The sequence below is a fragment of the Lissotriton vulgaris genome, chromosome 4_1, assembly GCF_964263255.1.
Source record: "Lissotriton vulgaris chromosome 4_1, aLisVul1.2, whole genome shotgun sequence".
NCBI lineage: Eukaryota > Metazoa > Chordata > Amphibia > Caudata > Salamandridae > Lissotriton > Lissotriton vulgaris.
Genome location: NC_141691.1, coordinates 887395089 through 887410365, shown reverse-complemented (window position 1 = coordinate 887410365; position 15277 = coordinate 887395089).

Genomic DNA, 15277 nt, shown 5'->3' with positions numbered 1-15277 from the left:
CCATGCCTTCCCTGGACCGGAAACAAGCTTCCTAGGACCGGTTTCAGGCATTACAGCCGTCTTCAGACAGGCTTGCTTGAATCCAGTGGCAAAGTGAGCAAGGGACTCACGTCTGAGCATACCCTGCCAACTTATGGCGAACAAAGCGGTACAAAAGGGGGTGGTGATGGACAGAGTATCCAAACCAATAAAACACTCACACCCCGTCAACATATCTGGGTTTATTCCATCACCGCTCTTTAGCCCACTCTGGCACCCAAGTTCAGACATGGCCATATGCAAATCATTCTGACCCTGTGCCTCATGGGAAATGTCCAGCCCGAACTGCCAAGCCATGCCTTCCCTGGACCGGAAACAAGCTTCCTAGGACCGGTTTCTGGCATTACAGCCGTCTTCAGCAAGGCTTGCTTGAATCCAGTGGCAAAGTGAGCAAGGGACTCACCTCTGAGCATACCCTGCCAGCTTATGGCGAACAAAGCGGTACAAAAGGGGGTGGTGATGGACAGAGCATCTGAACCAATCAAACACTCACACCAAGTCAACAGATCTGCGTTTAATCCATCACCATTCTTTAGCCCACTCTGCCACCCCAGTTCAGACATGGCCATATACAAATCAGTCCGACGTGAGTCCCTTGCTCACTTTCCCACTGGATTCAAGCAAGCCGTGCTGAAGACGGCTGAAATGCCAAAACAGGCCCTTGGAAGCTTGTTTCCGATCCAGGGAAGGCATGGTTTGGCAGTTCGGGCTGGATTGTTCCCATGAGGCACAGGGTTATACTGATTTGCAAATGGCCATGTCTGAACTGGGGTGGCAGACTGGGCTAAAGAACGGTGATGGATTAAACCCAGATCTATTGACTGCGTGTTTGATTGATCCAGATGCTCTGTACATCACCACCCCCTTTTGTACCACTTTGTTTGCCATAAGTTGGCTGGGTATGCTCAGACGTGAGTCTCTTGCTCACTTTGCCACTAGATTCAAGCAAGCTGGGCTGAAGACGGCTGAAATGCCGGATACCAGTCCTTGGAAGCTTGTTTCCGGTCCAGGGAAGGCATGGCTTGGCAGTTCGGGCTGGACTGTTCCCATGAGGCACAGGGTCAGACTGATTTGCATAAGGCCATGTCTGAACTGGATTAAACCCAGATCTGTTGACTGGGTGTGAGTGTTTGATTGATTCAGATGCTCCGTCCATCCCCCCCCCTTTTTGTACCACTTTGTTTGCCATAAGGTGGCAGGGTATGCTCCGACGTGAGTCCCTTGCTCACTTTGCCACTGGATTCAAGCAAGCCGTGCTGAAGACGGCTGAAATGCCAAAAACAGGTCCTTGGAAGCTTGTTTCCGATCCAGGGAAGGCATGGCTTGGCAGTTCGGGCTGGACTGTTCCCATGAGGCACAGCGTCAGACTCATTTGCAAATGGCCATGTCTGAACTCGGGTGGCAGAGTTGGCTAAAGACCGATGATGGATTAAACCCAGATCTGTTGACTGGGTGTGAGTGTTTGATTGATTCAGATGCTCCGTCCATAACCACCCCCTTTTGTACCACTTTTTCCCCTTAAATTGGCAGGGTATGCTCAGACTTGAGTCCCTTGCTCACTTTGCCACGGGATTCAAGCAAGCCGGGCTGAAGACGGCTGAAATACCAGAAACCGGTCCTTGGAAGGTTGTTTCCGGTCCAGGGAAGGCATGGCTTGGCAGTTCGGGCTGGACTGTTCCCATGAGGCACAGGGTCAGACTGATTTGCATATGGCCATGTCTGAACTGGGTTTAATCCATCATCGTTCTTTAGCACACTCTGCCACCCCAGTTCAGACATGGCCATTTGCAATCAGTCTGACCCTGTGCCTCATGGGAACAGTCCAGCCTGAACTGCCAAGCCATGCCTTCCCTGGCCAGGAAACAAGCTTCCAAGGACCGGTATCTGGCATTTCAGCCGTCTTCAGCCCGGCTTGCTTTAATCTAGTGGCAAAGTAAGCAAGGGACTCATGTCTGAGCATACCCTGCCAACTTATGGCGAACAAAGTGGTACAAAAGGGGGTGGTGATGAACGGAGCATCTGGATCAATCAAACACGCAGTCAATAGATCTGGGTTTAATCCATTACCGTTCTTTAGCCCAGTCTGCCCCCCAAGTTCAGACATGGCCATATGCAAATCAGTCTGACCCTGTGCCTCTTGGGAACAATCCAGCCCGAACTGCGAAGCCATGCCTTCCCTGGACCGGAAACAAGCTTCCAAGGACCTGTTTTTGGCATTTCAGCCGTCTTCAGTACGGCTTGCTTGAATCCAGTGGCAAAGTGAGCAAGGGTCTCACGTCGGTGCATACCCTACCAACCTATGGCAAACAAAGTGGTACAAAAGGGGGTGGGGATGGACGGAGCATCTGAATCAATCAAACACTCACACCCAGTCAACAGATCTGGGTTTAATCCATCACCGTTCTTTAGCACACACTGCCACCCCAGTTCAGACATGGCCATATGCAAATCAGTCTGACCATGTTTCTCATGGGAAAAGTCCAGCTGGAACTGCCAAGCCATGCCTTCCCTGGACTGGAAACAAGCTTCCCAGGACTGGTTTCTGGCATTTCAGCCGTTTTCAGCCCGGCTTGCTTGAATCTACTGGCAAAGTGAGCAAGGGACTTACGTCTGAGCATACCCTGCCAACTTATGGCGAACAAAGTGGTACAAAAGGGGGTCGTGATGGATTAAACCCAGACCTATTGACTGGGTGTGAGTGTTTGATTGGTTCGGATGCTCTGTCCATCACCACCCCCTTTTGTACCACTTTGTTTGCCATAAGTTGGCAGGGTATACTCAGACGTGAGTCCCTTGCTCCCTTTGCCACTGGATTCAAGCAAGCCTGCCTGAAATCGGCTGTAATGCCAAAAAACGGTCCTGGGAAGCTTTGTTCCGGTCCAGGGAAGGCATGGCTTGGCAGTTCGGGCTGGACTGTTCCCATGGGGCACAGGGTCACACTGATTTGCATATGGCCATGTCTGGACTGGGTTTAATCCATCATCGTTCGTTAGCACACTCTGCCACCCCAGTTCAGACATGGCCATTTGCAATCAGTCTGACCCTGTGCCTCATGGGAACAGTCCAGCCTGAACTGTCAAGCCATGCCTTCCCTGGCCAGGAAACAAGCTTCCAAGGACCGGTATCTGGCATTTCAGCCGTCTTCAGCCCGGCTTGCTTTAATCTAGTGGCAAAGTAAGCAAGGGACTCACGTCTGAGCATACCCTGCCAACTTATGGTGAACAAAGTGGTACAAAAGGGGGTGGTGATGAACGGAGCATCTGGATCAATCAAACATGCAGTCAATAGATCTGGGTTTAATCCGTCACCGTTCTTTAGCCCAGTCTGCCACCCCAGTTCAGACATGGCCATATGCAAATCAGTCTGACCCTGTGCCTCATGGGAACAATCCAGCTCGAACTGCCAAGCCATGCCTTCCCTGGACCGGAAACAAGCTTCCAAGGACCTGTTTTTGGCATTTCAGCCGTCTTCAGCACGGCTTGCTTGAATCCAGTGGCAAAGTGAGCAAGGGACTCACGCCGGTGCATACCCTACCAACTTATGGCAAACAAAGTAGTACAAAAGGGGGTGGGGATGGACGGAGCATCTGAATCAATCAAACACTCACACCCAGTCAACAGATCTAGGTTTAATCCATCACCGTTCTTTAGCCCACACTGCCACCCCAGTTCAGACATGGCCATATGCAAATCAGTCTGACCATGTTTCTCATGGGAACAGTCCAGCTGGAACTGCCAAGCCATGCCTTCCCTGAACCGGAAACAAGCTTCCCAGGACTGGTTTCTGGCATTTCAGCCGTTTTCAGCCCGGCTTGCTTGAATCTAGTGGCAAAGTGAGCAAGGGACTCACGTCTGAGCATACCCTGCCAACTTATGGCGAACAAAGTGGTACAAAAGGGGGTTGTGATGGATTAAACCCAGACCTATTGACTGGGTGTGAGTGTTTGATTGGTTCGGATGCTCTGTCCATCACCACCCCCAGTCAAAAGATCTGCCTTTAATCTATCACCGTTCTTTAGCCCACTCTGCCACCCCAGTTCAGACATGGCCGTATGCAAATCAGTCTGAACCTGTGCATCATGGGAACAGTCCAGCCCGGACTGCGAAGCAATGCCTTTCCTGGACCGGAAAAAAGCTTCCCAGGACCGTTTTTTGGCATTACAGCCGATTTCAGGCAGGCTTGCTTGAACCCAGTGGCAAAGGGAGCAAGGGACTCACGTCTGAGTATACCCTGCCAACTTATGGCAAACAAAGTGGTACAAAAGGAGTGGTGATGGACGGAGCATCTGGATCAATCAAGCATGCAGTCAATAGATCTGGGTTTAATCCATCACCGTTCTTTAGCCCAGTCTGCCACCCCAGTTTAGACATGGCCATATGCAAGTCAGTCTGACCCTGTGCCTCATGAGAACAATCCCGCCCGAATTGCCAAGCCATGCCTTCCCTGGACCGGAAACAAGGTTCCAAGGACCTGTTTTTGGCATTTCACCCGTCTTCAGCACGGCTTGCTTGAATCCAGTGGCAAAGTGAGCAAGGGACTCACGTCGGAGCATACCCTGCCAACTTATGGCAAACAAAGTGGTACAAAAGGAGTGATGATGGACGGAGCATCTGGATCTATCAAACACTCACACCCAGTCAAAAGATCTGCCTTTAATCTATCACCGTTCTTTAGCCCACTCTGCCACCCCAGTTCAGTCATGGCCATATGCAAATCAGTCTGACCCTGTGCATCATGGGAACAGTCTAGCTCGAACTGCGAAGCAATGCCTTCCCTGGACCGGTAAAAAGCTTCCCAGGACCGTATTTTGGCATTACAGCCGATTTCAGGCAGGCTTGCTTCAACCCAGTGGCAAAGGGAGCAAGGGACTCACGTCTGAGTATACCCTGCCAACTTATGGCAAACAAAGTGGTAAAGTGGCTGAAAGACCAGAAACCAGTCCTTGGAAGCTTGTTTCCGGTCCTGGGAAGGCATCGCTTGGCAGTTCTGGCTGGACTGTTCCCATAAGGCACAGGCTCAGACTGATTTGCATATGGAACTGGGGTGGCAGAGTGGGCTAAAGAACGGTGATGGATTAAACCCAGATCTGTTGACTGGGTGTGAGTGTTTAATTGATTCAGATGCTCCGTCCATCACCACCCCCTTTTGTACCACTTTCTTCGCCATAAGTTGGCAGGGTATGCTCAGACGTGAGTCCCTTGCTCACTTTGCCACTGGATTCAAGCAAGCCGGGCTGAAGACGGCTGAAATGAAAGAAACAGGTCATTGGAAGGTTGTTTCCAGTCCAGGGAAGGCATGGCTTGGCAGTTCGGGCTGGACTGTTCCCATGAGGCACAGGGTCAGACTGATTTGCATATGGCCATGTCTGAACTGGGGTGGCAGAGTGGGCTAAAGAACGGTGATGGATTAAACCCAGATCTGTTGACTGGGTGTGAGTGTTTGATTGATTCAGATGCTCTGTCCATCACCACCCCCTTTTGTACCACTTTGTTCGCCATAAGTTGGCCGGGTATGCTCAGACCTGAGTCCCTTGATCACTTTGCCACTGGATTCAAGCAAGCCGGGCTGAAGACGGCTGAAAGGCCAGAAACCAGTCCTTGGAAGCTTGTTTCCGGTCCAGGGAAGGCATGGCTTGGCAGTTCTGGCTGGACTGTTCCCATAAGGCACAGGCTCAGACTGATTTGCATATGGAACTGGGGTGGCAGAGTGGGCTAAAGAACGGTGATGGATTAAACCCAGATCTGTTGACTTGGTGTGAGTGTTTAATTGATTCAGATGCTCCGTCCATCACCACCCCCTTTTGTACCACTTTGCTTGCCATAAGTTGGCAGGGTATGCTCAGACGTGAGTCCCTTGCTCACATTTCCACTGGATTCAAGCAAGCCGGGCTGAAGACAGCTGAAATGAAAGAAACTGGTCCTTGGAAGCTTGTTTCAGGTCCAGGAAAGGCATGGCTTGGCAGTTCGGGCTGGACTGTTCCCATGAGGCACAGGGTCAGGCTGATTTGCATATGGCCATATCTGAACTGGGGTGGCAGAGTGGGCTAAAGAACGATGATGGATTAAACCCAGACCTGTTGACTGGGTGTGAGTTTTTGATTGATTCAGATGCTCCGTCCATAACCACCCCCTTTTGTACCACTTTTTTCGCCATAAGTTGTTAGGGTATGCTCCGACGTGAGTCCCTTTCTCACTTTGCCACTGGATTCAAGCAAGCCGTGCTGAAGACGGCTGAAATTCTAAAAAAGGTCCTTGGAAGCTTGTTTCCGATCCAGGGAAGGCATGGTTTTGCAGTTCGGGCTGGATTGTTCCCATGAGGCACAGGATAAGACTGATTTGCAAATGGCCATGTCTGAACTGGGGTGCTAGACTGGGCTAAAGAACGGTGATGGATTAAACCCAGATCTATTGACTGCGTGTTTGAATGATCCGGATGCTCTGTCCATCACCACCCCCTTTTGTACCACTTTGTTCACCATACGTTGGCAGGGTATGCTCCGACGTGAGTCCCTTGCTCACTTTGCCACTAGATTCAAGCAAGCTGGGCTGAAGACGGCTGAAATGCCGGATACCAGTCCTTGGAAGCTTGTTTCAGGTCCAGGGAAGGCATGGCTTGGCAGTTCGGGCTGGACTGTTCCCATGAGGCACAGGGTCAGACTGATTTGCATAAGGCCATGTCTGAACTGGATTAAACCCAGATCTGTTGACTGGGTGTGAGTGTTTGATTGATTCAGATGCTCCGTCCATCCCCACCCCTTTTGTACCACTTTGTTCGCCATAAGGTGGCAGGGTATGCTCCGACGTGAGTCCCTTGCTCACTTTGCCACTGGATTCAAGCAAGCTGTGCTGAAGACGGCTGAAATGCCAAAACAGGTCCTTGGAAGCTTGTTTCCGATCCAGGGAAGGCATGGCTTGGCAGTTCGGGCTGGACTGTTCCCATGAGGCACAGGGTCAGACTCATTTGAAAATGGCCATGTCTGAACTGGGGTTGCAGAGTTGGCTAAAGACGGATGATGGATTAAACCCAGATCTGTTGACTGGGTGTGAGTGTTTGATTGATTCAGATGCTCCGTCCATAACCACCCCCTTTTGTACCACTTTTTCCCCTTAAGTTGGCAGGGTATGCTCAGACTTGAGTCCCTTGCTCACTTTGCCACTGGATTCAAGCAAGCCGGGCTGAAGACGGCTGAAATACCAGAAACCGGTCCTCGGAAGGTTGTTTCCGGTCCAGGGAAGGCATGGCTTGGCAGTTCGGGCTGGACTGTTCCCATGGGGCACAGGGTCACACTGATTTGCATATGGCCATGTCTGGACTGGGTTTAATCCATCATCGTTCGTTAGCACACTCTGCCACCCCAGTTCAGACATGGCCATTTGCAATCAGTCTGACCCTGTGCCTCATGGGAACAGTCCAGCCTGAACTGCCAAGCCATGCCTTCCCTGGCCAGGAAACAAGCTTCCAAGGACCGGTATCTGGCATTTCAGCCGTCTTCAGCCCGGCTTGCTTTAATCTAGTGGCAAAGTAAGCAAGGGACTCACGTCTGAGCATACCCTGCCAACTTATGGCGAACAAAGTGGTACAAAAGGGGGTGGTGATGAACGGAGCATCTGGATCAATCAAACATGCAGTCAATAGATCTGGGTTTAATCCATCACCGTTCTTTAGCCCAGTCTGCCACCCCAGTTCAGACATGGCCATATGCAAATCAGTCTGACCCTGTGCCTCATGGGAACAATCCAGCTCGAACTGCCAAGCCATGCCTTCCCTGGACCGGAAACAAGCTTCCAAGGACCTGTTTTTGGCATTTCAGCCGTCTTCAGCACGGCTTGCTTGAATCCAGTGGCAAAGTGAGCAAGGGACTCACGTCGGTGCATACCATACCAACTTATGGCAAACAAAGTAGTACAAAAGGGGGTGGGGATGGACGGAGCATCTGAATCAATCAAACACTCACACCCAGTCAACAGATCTGGGTTTAATCCATCACCGTTCTTTAGCCCACACTGCCACCCCAGTTCAGACATGGCCATATGCAAATCAGTCTGACCATGTTTCTCATGGGAACAGTCCAGCTGGAACTGCCAAGCCATGCCTTCCCTGAACCGGAAACAAGCTTCCCAGGACTGGTTTCTGGCATTTCAGCCATTTTCAGCCCGGCTTGCTTGAATCTAGTGGCAAAGTGAGCAAGGGACTCACGTCTGAGCATACCCTGCCAACTTATGGCGAACAAAGTGGTACAAAAGGGGGTTGTGATGGATTAAACCCAGACCTATTGACTGGGTGTGAGTGTTTGATTGGTTCGGATGCTCTGTCCATCACCACCCCCAGTCAAAAGATCTGCCTTTAATCTATCACCGTTCTTTAGCCCACTCTGCCACCCCAGTTCAGACATGGCCATATGCAAATCAGTCTGAACCTGTGCATCATGGGAACAGTCCAGCCCGAACTGCGAAGCAATGCCTTTCCTGGACCGGAAAAAAGCTTCCCAGGACCGTTTTTTGGCATTACAGCCGATTTCAGGCAGGCTTGCTTGAACCCAGTGGCAAAGGGAGCAAGGGACTCACGTCTGAGTATACCCTGCCAACTTATGGCAAACAAAGTGGTACAAAAGGAGTGGTGATGGACGGAGCATCTGGATCAATCAAGCATGCAGTCAATAGATCTGGGTTTAATCCATCACCGTTCTTTAGCCCAGTCTGCCACCCCAGTTTAGACATGGCCATATGCAAGTCAGTCTGACCCTGTGCCTCATGAGAACAATCCCGCCCGAATTGCCAAGCCATGCCTTCCCTGGACCGGAAACAAGGTTCCAAGGACCTGTTTTTGGCATTTCACCCGTCTTCAGCACGGCTTGCTTGAATCCAGTGGCAAAGTGAGCAAGGGACTCACGTCGGAGCATACCCTGCCAACTTATGGCAAACAAAGTGGTACAAAAGGAGTGATGATGGACGGAGCATCTGGATCTATCAAACACTCACACCCAGTCAAAAGATCTGCCTTTAATCTATCACCGTTCTTTAGCCCACTCTGCCACCCCAGTTCATTCATGGCCATATGCAAATCAGTCTGACCCTGTGCATCATGGGAACAGTCTAGCCCGAACTGCGAAGCAATGCCTTCCCTGGACCGGTAAAAAGCTTCCCAGGACCGTATTTTGGCATTACAGCCGATTTCAGGCAGGCTTGCTTCAACCCAGTGGCAAAGGGAGCAAGGGACTCACGTCTGAGTATACCCTGCCAACTTATGGCAAACAAAGTGGTAAAGTGGCTGAAAGACCAGAAACCAGTCCTTGGAAGCTTGTTTCCGGTCCTGGGAAGGCATCGCTTGGCAGTTCTGGCTGGACTGTTCCCATAAGGCACAGGCTCAGACTGATTTGCATATGGAACTGGGGTGGCAGAGTGGGCTAAAGAACGGTGATGGATTAAACCCAGATCTGTTGACTGGGTGTGAGTGTTTAATTGATTCAGATGCTCCGTCCATCACCACCCCCTTTTGTACCACTTTCTTCGCCATAAGTTGGCAGGGTATGCTCAGACGTGAGTCCCTTGCTCACTTTGCCACTGGATTCAAGCAAGCCGGGCTGAAGACGGCTGAAATGAAAGAAACTGGTCCTTGGAAGCTTGTTTCTGGTCCAGGGAAGGCATGGCTTGGCAGTTCGGGCTGGACTGTTCCCATGAGGCACAGGGTCAGGCTGATTTGCATATGGCCATGTCTGAACTGGGGTGGCAGAGTGGGCTAAAGAACGATGATTGATTAAACCCAGACCTGTTGACTGGGTGTGAGTTTTTGATTGATTCAGATGCTCCGTCCATAACCACCCCCTTTTGTACCACTTTTTTGCCATAAGTTGTTAGATTATGCTCAGACTTGAGTCCCTTGCTCACTTTGCCACTGGATTCAAGCAAGCCAGTCTGAAGACGGCTGAAATGCCAGAAACACGTCCTTGGAAGGTTGTTTCAGGTCCAGGGAAGGCATGGCTTGGCAGTTCGGGCTGGACTGTTCCCATGAGGCACAGGGTCAGACTGATTTGCATATGGCCATGTCTGAACTGGTGTGGCAGAGTGGGCTAAAGAACGGTGATGGATTAAACCCACATCTGTTGACCGGGTGTGAGTGTTTGATTGATTCAGATGCTCCATCCATCACCACCCCCTTTTGTACCATGCTGACAGAGTGGGCTAACTGCAACTTGTATTCCTCCCGTAAATTGGTAGAGATTTTGGTGAAATATGCCATAAGTGATAAAGAGAAGCTGCAAAAACAAATAGATTATTTGGAATCCATGATTGAAAAACTGGGAAAGGGACAGAAGTGAAAAAATATATAGAAGATATGATGGCAAGGCTGCACAGGGAGGAAGAGATTATCAAAAAAGAAAAATCTTTAAATTCCAAAGGGATAAACTTGATTATGAGCAGGGGCGAGTATTTACGTTTGCCAAAAGATTTGATGCAGTCAAAGCAGACAATAATAATACTAAAAAAGCAATGGAAATAAACAACAAGTCTCTGGATAATGAGGTCGCTTACAACTCGGGCTCAGCCACGGATATGAGTTCTCTTGTGAATAGTGAATCAGAGGGTGAGCAGCAACCTGGATTGGGGTTTCCAAAGCCATCCATGGGGCAGGAACTAAATTACACGAGGCAAGACAGGAAACAAACACTAAGGCCTCGTGTACAAGTCTCAAAACCCCCAGTAGAAGGACCCAAAAGTGGCGGGAAAGGTGCCGAGGCAGGCGGAGACAGCAACGTATACAACAAAAAAACAAACCGGGAATGGAAACGCTGATAGATACCAGCAGCCAGAAACCTGATGCCAATTCAGTGGTGAACTTAACGGACATGAAACTTAATGAGGATGAAAGCAGAATTTTAAGTTTGGGTCTATCTTATAGTCCAAAAACCAGATTTAATTATGCGCAAACCAGTATAGACATGTTCAAATTTGTACGCAAGCTCAAGTTACGAAAGCATCACACAATACAAGGGGGGCATAATCGTACCATCACAGAGATACAGGGATCTGATATCACTTTAAGCCCATCTTTGATGGCTGCAAACGAGGGCCTATTAATGGACGTAATGGAACTACGAATGGAGCATGGGCAAGACAGTCCAGAGGCAGTTTCTGGGTCCCCTGCTGAGGTGATTATTCATACCCCATTTAAAGCTAAATCAACCTTTTGTCCACTTATGCTCCAGGACATCCTAGACATGTTTAGTGAGAAAGTAACTGTTGAGCTTCAGAAATTACAAACAGCATACAAAAAGAAGAACTACAGCGAGCATGATAATAAAGATTTCCAACTGATCCAAAAATTGAAAGGGCATAAGAACATCATCATAAGACAGTCTGACAAAGGGGGCAACGTGCTCCTATGGCCACAGTCCTTATACATGGAGGAAGCAATGAAGCATCTTAACAGAGATTGCTATAACAAAAGCTCATTATCTACTGTTAAGGAAACATGGAATGACTGCCAAGGCAAATTGTTAGCTTGGAAATCTGCAGGATTAATCACAAAGGATGAATTTAAATATCTAAAAGACGATTATCCTATTCTGCGGGTGATCTATTTCATTCCTAAGGTCCACAAAGACATTCTCAAGCCACCCGGCCGACCTATTATATCGGCCAGAGGGAGTACATTGGAGAATGTCTCTAAATATGGGGATTTTTTCCTCCAGGACCTTGTTAAGTCTTTGAAGTCATATGTCCAGGACATAGGTGACTTTTTGCGCAAACTGTCCGGTGTTACATGGGATAAGAATTACCTATTGATTGCACTAGACGTTAGCGCACTATACACCAGCATACACCACCAGGATGGGATCAGGGCTACGGAGTACTTTTTAAACAATAGATCTACAAGAAGGGTGGCACATAACAACATGTTACTGATGATGATATCCATGTGTTTGGAGAATAATTTCTTCCTGTTTCAAAACCAGATATATCAGCAGGTGAGGGGTGTTGCCATGGGGGCCTGTTTTTCTCCCAGTTACGCCTGTTTGCATATGAGGTACTGGGAGGAACAGTCCTCATGGCACAACATGCGGACACCTTTAAGGAACACATAATATGTTGGTATCATTTTATTGATGATTTATTCTTGATCTGGAAAGGTGATGAGAGTTCTGCCATCAGATTCATTGACAAAATTAACGTGAACACATTGCACTTGGAATTCACATCACAGATGAGCAAAAGTACAGTGGTGTTCTTGTATGTGGAAATATTTATCCGGAACCAGCAAATTCAAACCAGGTTACATAGAAAGGACACATTAGGGAACACCATTCTCCATGCGCACAGTCACCATCCTCAGCATTTAATTAACAGTATTCCGTTTGGGGAAATGTTGCATATCCGTAGAATCAGCAGCACAGACTCTGAGTTTGTACTAGCCCCTGATGAGTGCAGGAAGAGATTCCTTGCCTGGGGATATACAGAAAATATTCTGGATACAGCGATAGCCAGGACAAATGCCATAAGTCAGGCCAAGGCATTAGCGGAAAAGACGGCTAATGAAACAATCTTGCAGCAGGGAACAAATCAGGAAACACGATTAATCCTGGCCTTCAATCAACAGCACAAAGAATTGAGGTAGATAGTTAATAAGAATTAGCCACTGGTCACTGCAGACACAGTTATAGGCAATCAGCTCCCCAAGAAACCCATTATTATATTCAGGAAAGCTCAGTCTAAGAGCAACATGTTGGTCAGTAGTAGCCCGGAGGTTATATCATCTGGCTCCTGGCTCTCAGCTAGAAAAGGGTTCTTTCGCTGTACCACATGTAAGGCCTGTAGATATGGGGTTAATCATTGGTCTTACAGCAGCCCTTTCTCACCCAAACCCACATGCATGTCACAACACCTCACCTGCAAAACGGAGTTTGCCATTTATGTGCTGGAGTGTTCCTGTGGCCTGCGTTACGTGGGCAGCACCAAGCTGCAGGTCCACAAGTGAATACTCCAGCACATGAGGGCAATCACCAATTGTGACATGACATATCCGATGGCACAGCACTTTTAAGAATGCCATGGGAGCAAGCTGGAAGATTTCAGCTATTGGGTGATTGATGCAATACCGGTTGAGAGAAGGGGTGGCAATAGAGAAGCCAAGTTGAGGAGAATGGAAACTAGCTACATCCTCAATTTGGATAGTAAGACCCCGAAAGGGATGAACTCCAGTGAGGATTTCTATACTCATTTGTAGAATCAGTATCCCTTTGTGCCCATAGAAGTGCCATGCGAAGTGAATTGGAGGTGAATTGTCTCTTAGCATTTTTTTGCAGACTGCAGTGCAGTATATGTATTTATACACTTTAGCTGCAGTTACCCATTAGGGGATAATTGTCGCCTTCATTCCAGCGTGAATTTTTGTAAATATTATTTTTATAAACATCTATATCTGCACTTATTTTTTAACACATATATATATACACCTGATTGCACTATCCATTTTATAGCTATTTTGATAATAATGATTTTTAGAGTAATTTTATTTCACAGGTTTTTACCGCTGTAGAACCAGGTATTAAAATTGCTAAAGTTTGCACATTTGCTCTAATGCACTTTACGTGACACATATTTGAGGAGGTGGAGACTAAGCCCACTAGGGCATTATTATTTACTTAGATTTGGAAAGGGATCCATTTGTACAACCGAGGATATTGTGGTCAATATAATATGATATGGGGTTTGAAAAAAATAAAATGTTTTTATTTAAACATGATAAATATTTATGTATTTATATATTTATTTTTATGATTATGTATTTATACTATCATACAATCCTACATAGATGATGTGAATTGTATATTCTATTTTTCATACCATGAAAAAACAGCCTGAGTACTATTAAGGTTTAAACTGGAAGAAAACAGACTGCGTTGTGGTTAACGAATGTGCACATTTCTTCCATGTCCATGCCTCAATTTCAATATTGTGTAGACGTAGCAGCAAGGGTGACTATTAAGGGTTAAAAAAATTTACCAATCCTGTCATGTGATCAAGCCCTGGGATCAGGGTGAAACGCGTTATGGCGGAGGTGCGGGCAAAATAAAACAGCTTCAGCACTAATTTTGGGTCTGCATCCTTTCTTGCTGGAAAAGCGGATTTGGAAACGGAGTTCAGAATATATATATATATATCAAGGAAGAATATCACCGAAGACTATGTAAGTGGCGATCAGCCAAACTCATTACTGACAATGAATTTGATTACCTAAAGGTTGAGCACCCTGTAACACCGATATTGTATTTTCTACCCAAAATACATAAAGACCCGATCCATCCACCAGGAAGGCCAATAATATCAGCAAGGGGGAGCCTTCTTGAACACACCTCTATCTATATAGATTACTTTTTACAAGGTTATGTTCAAAAATTGGGGTCTTACATAAGTGATACAGGGGACTTCCTAAACAAAATCAAGGAAGTACAGATACAGGAAGGGGATTGGCTGATAGCCCTAGATGTAACGGCGCTATATACCAGTATAAAGCATAGTGATGGTCTTGAGGCAATACGATATTACCTAGCAAGAAGAGAACCAGGCAATGAGAAACACAGTAAAATGCTGTTGGACATGTTAGATTTCTGTTTGTCAAACAACGTGTTTCTATATAATTTCCAACTGTACCGCCAGAAACAGGGGGTGGCAATGGGGGCCAGTTTCTCCCCAAGCTACGCATGTCTGCACATGGGGGCTTGGGAGGAACTGGTCCTGGGGCTAGGTTTCCAACACATCATTAGGAACAACCTGGTAGCATGGTTCCGCTTCATTGACGATTTATTCGTCATTTGGAGAGGCAGCCAGGAAGAGGCCCTTAAATTCATTGAGAACATCAATGACAACCCCCTGAATCTCAGATTTACCGCAACACTCAGTCAAGAAGCTATCACTTTCTTAGACTCTGAGCTCTATGTCAATGGTTGTCATTTGGAGTCTAGGGTCTATAGGAAGAAAACAGCGGGCAACAGCATTTTACATGCAGCTAGCGCGCACCCGATTCACCTCATCTCCAGTATCCCATACGGGGAAATGCTGCGGTTAAGACGCATATGCAGCAACCCCGTGGAACTGGAACAGGCACAAAAGGAGAGTAGGGAGAGATTCCTCGAAAGGGGATACTCCGCAAAAGTGTTAGACAGAGCTGTGCAAAAATCCTTATCAATAAGCAGGGATGAACTCCTAATTAGAAAAGCTGATAGAGAGCCGCCCAATCAGGC